This window comes from Manis pentadactyla, chromosome 4 (genome assembly GCF_030020395.1).
Source record: "Manis pentadactyla isolate mManPen7 chromosome 4, mManPen7.hap1, whole genome shotgun sequence".
In the NCBI taxonomy this organism is placed as follows: Eukaryota; Metazoa; Chordata; class Mammalia; order Pholidota; family Manidae; genus Manis; species Manis pentadactyla.
This window is the reverse complement of record NC_080022.1, coordinates 23,102,439-23,110,204: the sequence shown is the minus strand read 5'-3', so window position 1 is coordinate 23,110,204 and position 7,766 is coordinate 23,102,439.

Sequence of the window (7,766 nt, the reverse complement as noted above, 5' to 3'; positions counted from 1 at the left end):
TCCTACCTCTGGGCCTCAGTGTCCCTCTCCTTAAAAATGGGAAGCACGTTACAGAATGTACACTGCTCTACAGACCTGAGGGGTTGTCGAAGCGAGTTGGTGGCTGTACTGACATTAATAACCCAGGCCAGGCTGGGACAGGCTCCCCACCACAGGACACCCGGGTCAGACCCATTTTCTGCCTTGTTATAACAAGCTGCTTGTAATGGGGAGGAGGGGTGCAGAAGGGCATTGAGTTTGGGGAAGGTCACTGAGAGTACTCAGCTCCTCTCTGGGCAGAGGGGCTGCATTCTGGTTAGTTCTCTGATACCAGACGGCGTCAGTGGGCTGGCTTTGCCTCTCTGGGGAGGCTTGTCTGCCCAGGCTTGCCAGCAACAGGAAGCTAAGTTTGTCTAATTCAGGGGCTGAGTACTCACCAGCCCATCTCTTCCGGGGTGTAAGCCCGTCCCCCAGGCTGCTTTATCTGTCACTTCGCACCACTTCGCCGGCTTCCTGTCTCACCTGAGCAGGAGCCAGATTCCTTACGATAATCCACAGAAGTCTCTCCACGCAAGCCTGCAACCCCTCTGGCCTCACCCAGCCTTACTCCAACTTTTTTTCCTTCCTCTCCCTTCATTCTGATTACACCGGCTGTGCTAATTCTGGACACCCCAGCCACGCTCCTGCCTCAGGGCTCTTGCTCACGCTGGTCCCTCCACCTGAAATCTCCTTTCCCTAGATGAAGGCACGGACTTACGTCAGGTCTTAAGTGTCCCCTTCTTGGCTTTTTAAAATCAGAATGCCTCCCACACTCCTCAGCACTTCATATTCCCCTTTCCCTGCTTAGTTTTCTCTTTAGCACTTCCTGCTAGCACACTATGTTATTTATTTAGCTTCTTTATTGTGTCTCCCCCACTAAAATGAGCACACCCGGCGACCAAGGATTTTCGTTCGCTCTTTTCATGGCGATGTCCCCAGGGCCTCGTGTGGGTTTGTAAGGGGTAGGTGCTCCGTAAATATTTGTTGAATGAGTGAACGAAGCTGGCGTTCTGCTTGCCATCTGACTGTCACTGGCACATATCTCACAGTTGGTTACAAACTCATGGGAGGAGCAGGAGTGTCACTTTTGAGCCCCCTCACACCCCAGCTGTTCCGTGTGCTGTTCAGTTCCGTGTGGCTGGGTAGATGTAATGTCACAAATACTCAGGAGTTTGGGCTCTGCTTCCAGAATGTCTACATTTAAATTCTGACTGGGACATCCTCTCAGCTGTGTTTCTTAACCTCTCTGTGCCTCAATCTCCCCATCTATAAAGTGGGGATTATAAAGTCACCTCCCTTACAGGGTTATAGTGAGGACCGAGGGATTATACAGGTAAGGTGCTCTGCACAGTGCCTGGCATGGAGTATATGCTCGATCAGGGTCAGCTGATGTTTGTCAGCTTTCTGCCTTTGGGTAGGTGACCACCTGCCCTCCTGGTTATGGAGGGAGATCAGGGAGGCTGTGGATGGGGCCTTGAATTGTGGGCTTGGATGCTCAGAATGGAGCAGACGGGCTGGGGGCTGAAGACCCAAACTGTGGCCAAGCAACGCAAAGGGAGGTGACAGCAGGATGGCAGGGTAGTGGTGGTGATGGGCAGTGTGGCGGTCCCTAGCTGGGCCCACTTTAGCAGGGTGCCTCTAAGGGCAGAGACCTGTGTTTAGGTAGACCAGTTGTCTGACTGGTGACCTGGCCTTCTAACTTCCACAGTTGAGGCACAGGTTGATGAGACTGGGCAGGGTCACTGCTTCACCCTCACCTGCTCCATGAACAGCAGAGAGCCTCAGGGTTGGGCTCCAGGGGGAGCAGGCTGGGGAGAAGTGGGGTCCTGGGGGTGGTCTCTGGGACCCTGACCAGAGTAACCAGAGATGTCCTTGCACCTTCCTGTCAGGTTTGTATGTGGTGTGCGTGAAGGACCTTGTGAGAATGTGGGTATGTGTGTCTGCGTGTGTGTTAGAATAATCAGTCTGGGAATGTCAGGCCTGTGCTGTGCACCAGTCCCTGCTCTGGGCAGGGCAAACTTCATGTCTCAGAGACCCTGCTCTGAATGGCGTGGACAATACCAGGCCAGGAGTCCTGGCAGAAGGTTGGGGGGAGCTCAATGTAGGGGTGGGGGTTTGGGGTATGGACTCAGGGAAGAACCCAGTCTGGTGGGGGCTGGAAGTCCACTCCCAAGGGGATAGAGACACAGTGCTCACACAATTGAGAATAATTGCTGACATTTATTACATGCTGACTGTGTCCAGACACCTTAAGGGCTTCACTTCACTTTTCAGATGAAGCCATTGAGCCCCAGAGCAGGTGGGAAAGTTACCCAGGATCCCACGGCAAGAAAATAACAGATAAAGAAGCTGAGGCTGAGAGAGGATATGTGAGTCACCCAACATGTTAATGGCAGAGCTGGGATTTGAATTCAGGTCTTTCTGATTCCAGAACCTGGGCCCTTACCACCACTTCCCTCCCTAAGTACTTGGGTGAGCCAGAGGAGGACTTTGGGTGGCCAGAGGAGGGAGGAGCTGATTTAGCCTGGCAGGGTCAGCAGGTAAAAAGAGAGGCCTAGATGACAGCTGGGAGCACCCAGGGAGACAAGGGCCGGGGGAGTGCATTCCGTTGGAGTGGAGAGCCAGGGCAAAGGCACGGAGGCGTGGAATAGGGTGCCACATTCTGGTGGTTTATGGCTGGCCCATTGAGCAGGAAGACAACCTCCACTTCTCCCTGCCCCCATCTCCATTCTGGCTCAGAAAGCCTGATTGTCCCCACTTCCCTCCATCCCCCTCCTATTAGGCTCCTGGGATATGGACAAGAAAGGAGCTTGTCTTTTCTGACTCTGCTGGAGTCCTGCCGCTGAGGTTTGGTTGCCATGGAAACATGCTCCATGGAAACTCGCAGCCTGCCCAGGAAGGGCCTGGACCTGGGCCACCTGCGGATGCGCTGCTTCTCCTGGCCTCAGCATCCTGAGGAGATGCCTGGGGAAGGGTGGGTTACTCTGCGGCCCGAGTCCCCACCCCTCTACCCTACCAGGGGAGGAGAGCCCTCCAGGTCGGAGAGGTGGTAATTCCAGCATGCAGGGTCCATTGGGTGGCTCTAGTATCCCACATTAAACTCAGGACATGGAGACTCAAATTCTCTTATGTTTAGATGAACTGGGGACAAGTCTTTCAGTGGCCACCAGTTGATGTCCCGCATGTTCCGTCCCTGAGCCCTGGTCTGTTCTACTCAGAGGGCTGTGTTCTCTTCATTATATTTCTCTCCTGGCTCTGCTGGTCTTTGAATTCTGGTCTATTCAATCTACTGACTATGGCCCCTGTGTATATCCTGGTTTGGAGAATCAACACACCATTGACACACTTGCTGTTGGATGGATCTGGGAGGGGACCCTAACTCCACACTCATTCATCAGGTGACCTTGAACAAGTCATTCACTCTTCTGAGACTTGGATTCTACTTCTGCAAATACCTGCTTCCTAGGGCTGCTTATTCCTCCAACAAATGGGTTGAAGAATATCAGCATCTAGTGAGCACTTGTTTATATATTTCTGAGACAGAATTCATTTTCCCAATTAAGACACTGAGGCGAAGAGGGTGCAGGACAGTGTCCAAGGTCATGCAGTGATTGCCTGGCAGAGTAGGAAGGAGAATGCCAGAGTTCATCAGACAGTGAAGTTGCACTCAACTGCTTTGTTATTTGGTCAGTTAGTTTTTATTGGGCACCTGCCATGTGAGGACCTGGTTTCTGCCCTATGGATCATCTACTGGGGGAGATAGAAAAAAAAGGGAAATAAATATAATACAAGTTGTTGTATGTAGTATGTTGAGATAAAGCATAGCAAGGCGACTCTTTGTAGAGAGGGTGAGTGGTCAGGGAAGGTTTTTTTGAGTAAGTGACATACAAAGATCTGAACAGTGAGAAGAGCTAGGCATGAGAGGAAAGAGAGGCCCAGACAGGGGCACAGCATGGACAGAGGCCTGCAGGTGGGAGTGGGGTTGGCGTGTCCTAAAGGCTGAAAGGTGTCAGAGGAGCTGAAAGGTGGTGAGTGATAGGACAAGGGGGAGAGGCAGTCAGGGCCCAGATCCTGTAGAGCCTCATGGGCCAGGATGCACGGTGCCATTTATTCTAAGGGCAGAGGGAACCGCTGGAAGGTTCTAAGCAGGAATCTTGTGAGCTGACCTGGTTTATGTAAAGAACATCTCCTGCTGGCTGCTGTGTGGGGATGGGGAGGAGAGGGGGCCAGGAGGGGGCCAGGAGGAAGCTGCACTTGCCCAGGCTGAGCTGGTGGGCTGAGGGGCTGGCGAAAGACAGGGAGGGGGATGCTGGGTTTGGCCTAGTTTGGACGTAACTAGAATTTGCTATGGACTGTAGACAGGGAATGAGGAACTGACGGGAAAGAGGTAAAGGATAACTTCTAATTTCTGCCTCAGGTGACTGATTGGATGATAAAGTTTGCTGGGATGGGGAAGACCAGGACGGTGCTGGGGGTGCAGAGCTGGACAACTGCCATTTCGGGGAGAAAACCCAGGGCCCGTGTTTGGATGTGTTGCGTTGGAGATACTCAGGTTGGGAGTCCAGGGGAGAGGTCTGGGTAGCAGGTATAAATGGGGGATTGCGTAGACATTGGTATTTCAAGCCTAGGAGCTTGATGAGATCAAAGGAGAAAGGGTCCACGGAGATGGCACGGAAGACAAGAAGACGAAAGAGAAAGGAGGACAAAGAAGGAGAGATGAGAGGAAAGGAGAGAAGAGAAGGAAGCAGAGGAGAAAGGAGGTTAGGTGAAGAGGGACGGCAGAGGGTGGAGGGGAGGAGGTGCAGGCTGAGGAAGCCTGGCTGCAGAGAGCTGAAGAAGCAGAACGCGCCGAGGCACCGGGGAGAAGCAGCCGCGTCTCAGCAGCTTCCTCCCTGTTCCTGGTCCACCCTGGCTGGGCCTTTGGCATCCTGGAGACAGCCTGGGGGCTGTGTTTAGTTTAGCTGCCTGACCCAGCAGCCACAGGGCCCCAAGGAGGACAGCCCAGGCGCTCGCAGGCGTGTGTGTTGGCGGGCGCCGGTGCGCGCTGAGGCCGGGATGGCGGGGCGCTTCGAAGGCCTGACCTGGAGACACTTAGAGGCGGTGGGCCTTGGGTAAGGCATGACCAGCCTCTGAGCCTCTGGGTCACACCTGGAAAAGGGTGATAATAACATGTGAAAATGCTTTTGCCAGCTCCCAGGTTCTGCCCATGTGTGAGGAATTATTAGTGCCACCCAGGCTACAAGACTCGGTGTGAGGTGTGACCCCAGTTTTGTTGAGAGAGCAAGAGAGAGGGAGAGAGAGGACCCGAGTGAGACAAGAGAGACTGAGGACAACACAGAGGTGGAGAGACAGAGAGGCACAGGAGACAGAGACAGAGTGAGACAGAGGGCCAGAGACAGACACAGGAGAGAGAGAGATGCACAAAGAGAGCGAGAGACAGAGGAATAGATACAGACGGATGTGGGGGAGAAAGAGGGGAAGGGAAGCAACTAGACAGACACAGGAGAGAGATGTCTGGGCTATGAAACTGTGAACTTCATGCTTTTGCTCATATTATTTTCTGATTTTTCTCTGTGTATACCTAAATAATTATCTTTTTAAAGACATGGCTTCTAGACGAAAACTGGATTTTAAAAACTTTATGCAACTTGGAAATACCTATGAAAAGTTTTACAATTTACATGCCAATTGACCCAGAAATTTCACTTCCTAAAATTTATTCCAAGGAAATAATCATGGATTTAATTATAAGGATGATTTTGAAGTACTGTTTATCATAGCAAAAAAAAAAAAAAGAAAAAGAAAACCCAACCTCCCCACTGCCAAAAAACCCCCAAACAGTGAAATAAATAAAAGATGCTCCATCCATAGAATGGATTTCTACGTAGCCTTTAAAATGTAGTAGAAGGTAACTCATTGGTATGGATATTCCTGACATACTGTTACGTAAATTAAAAAGGTAAGTATCAAAAAGGTACAATAGAACTCAGTTTTGTTAGAAAAATTGTTTGTATGTGAGCATAGAGACTTAGCCAGAATGTTATCACCAAGGTGGTAACTGTGGTATGCGACAATAAAAACAATTGGAGTTATTTAAAATCTTGTTTAGGCGTTAAGAATTCTTAGAGGAGATTTCTCTCGGGTCTTTTGCTCTGTCCTCAGAGGAAATGGAGAAAAGCTGCTCACAGCCGAGTGATAACCCAGCATGGTTTTGATGGTAAAAATTAAATCGCACCTCATCCACGTCAATTCACATGGGCTTACCCAGGTTATTTTTTTGGTAAACCTTCCCACAGAGGCTACAACCCAGATGCTCTCCATTCAAAAAATTTTTTTCCTCATATTTTTACAGGCTGTGACAGTTTTATTCCCTTGACGGTTGCAAATAGAGGTCTATCATCTCTTTTTAGATATTAACTCTGGTGTTCTGCTCATTGTAACCAGGAAAAACATTATACCAGGTGTATGAGGAAGGCCTTCTCCAGGTGGGGATAACCAAGAGGTAGGTTATAAACCTTGAGATTCAGTCTCTTTGGTTTCTCTATTTAAAAATTTACATATCATCCCAGTACCATACAGAAATTACAGATTTTACTTATTTATAGTCATCTCATTCCAAAAAGAATTTGAGGTATAGCTTAGTAAATTATATAAGAATATAATAGGTAAAAACAATGGAGGAAATCAGGGTGAAGGAAAGCAAAGGATATGAAAATAAGACAAAAAAGTAAAGTTAGTAAATAAAAACCCATACCTCAAGGTATTCAATATTCGCTAGATTGAGATGTCAGTTTTGCTCTGATCATTCCAGTGGCTTTTTTTCAACATTGAACATGATCCAATATAGAGCAAAAGGGAAAGAAATAGAAACCTCGGGCATACACCATCCCCTCTCTCCTGAGCTCAACCATTATCAACGTCTCTGCAGATAAATCTTGGCTCTTCTTTTAAATCACAGGAAAATAGTGCCTTTCTCTCACTTCCACTATTTCCCAAGGAAGTTTGATGACTTGCCCACTCACCAGAGAGGCAGCCCAGGTCTTGCTCCAGCAGCTTGTGTAGGAGAGCCAAGGAAGACAGAGAAGCTTTTGTCCTCAGCCTCAAGGGCAACTATCTTCTTGGTAGAAAGAAGTTAGCTTTGGTTCGAGGGAAGACTTTAAACTTCCCTTCTCCAGGACCTTCCAATGTTTTAGTGTTTCATATTCTTGGTTCAAATCCAGCGAAGATTCTGCTGTGTTTCTGGTCCTTACCCATATACAGTTGGCATTCTGTGTGGTGATGATTTTATTCCAAGTGAGATGTTACCTTAGCAACCAATTTACCCTCTCTCTCAATTAACCCGATTCCTCTTTGTAATTAATACTCATTAGCGCCAAATCACTTCTTTGCTTTGCCTTGCAGTTGTAACAGCTCATTCAGGTCAACCTGTTTCTTAAAGGTAACATTCTTTTCTTCTTCTGAACATGGAACTCATTTGAACCCAACAGAAACCCTCTCCCTGGGGCCTCGGAGGCTGTCATCCTAACTCGGTCTCAGCACAGAGTACCCACTGGTGATCTCTGTGGAGTTGGCAGCAGAGCCCCTGTGGTGGCTTCTGGCATTCCGTGGGTCACAGGGTTCTGGCCTACAGGGCAAGAAGGAAGATGGCACCTGCCATTTGGAATCTGAGAGCCAGCTCCTGCACACACGAGGCTCCTGGGAATCTCCAAGGGACAAATACTGTTATGTGATGGTAATTGTAGATGGAT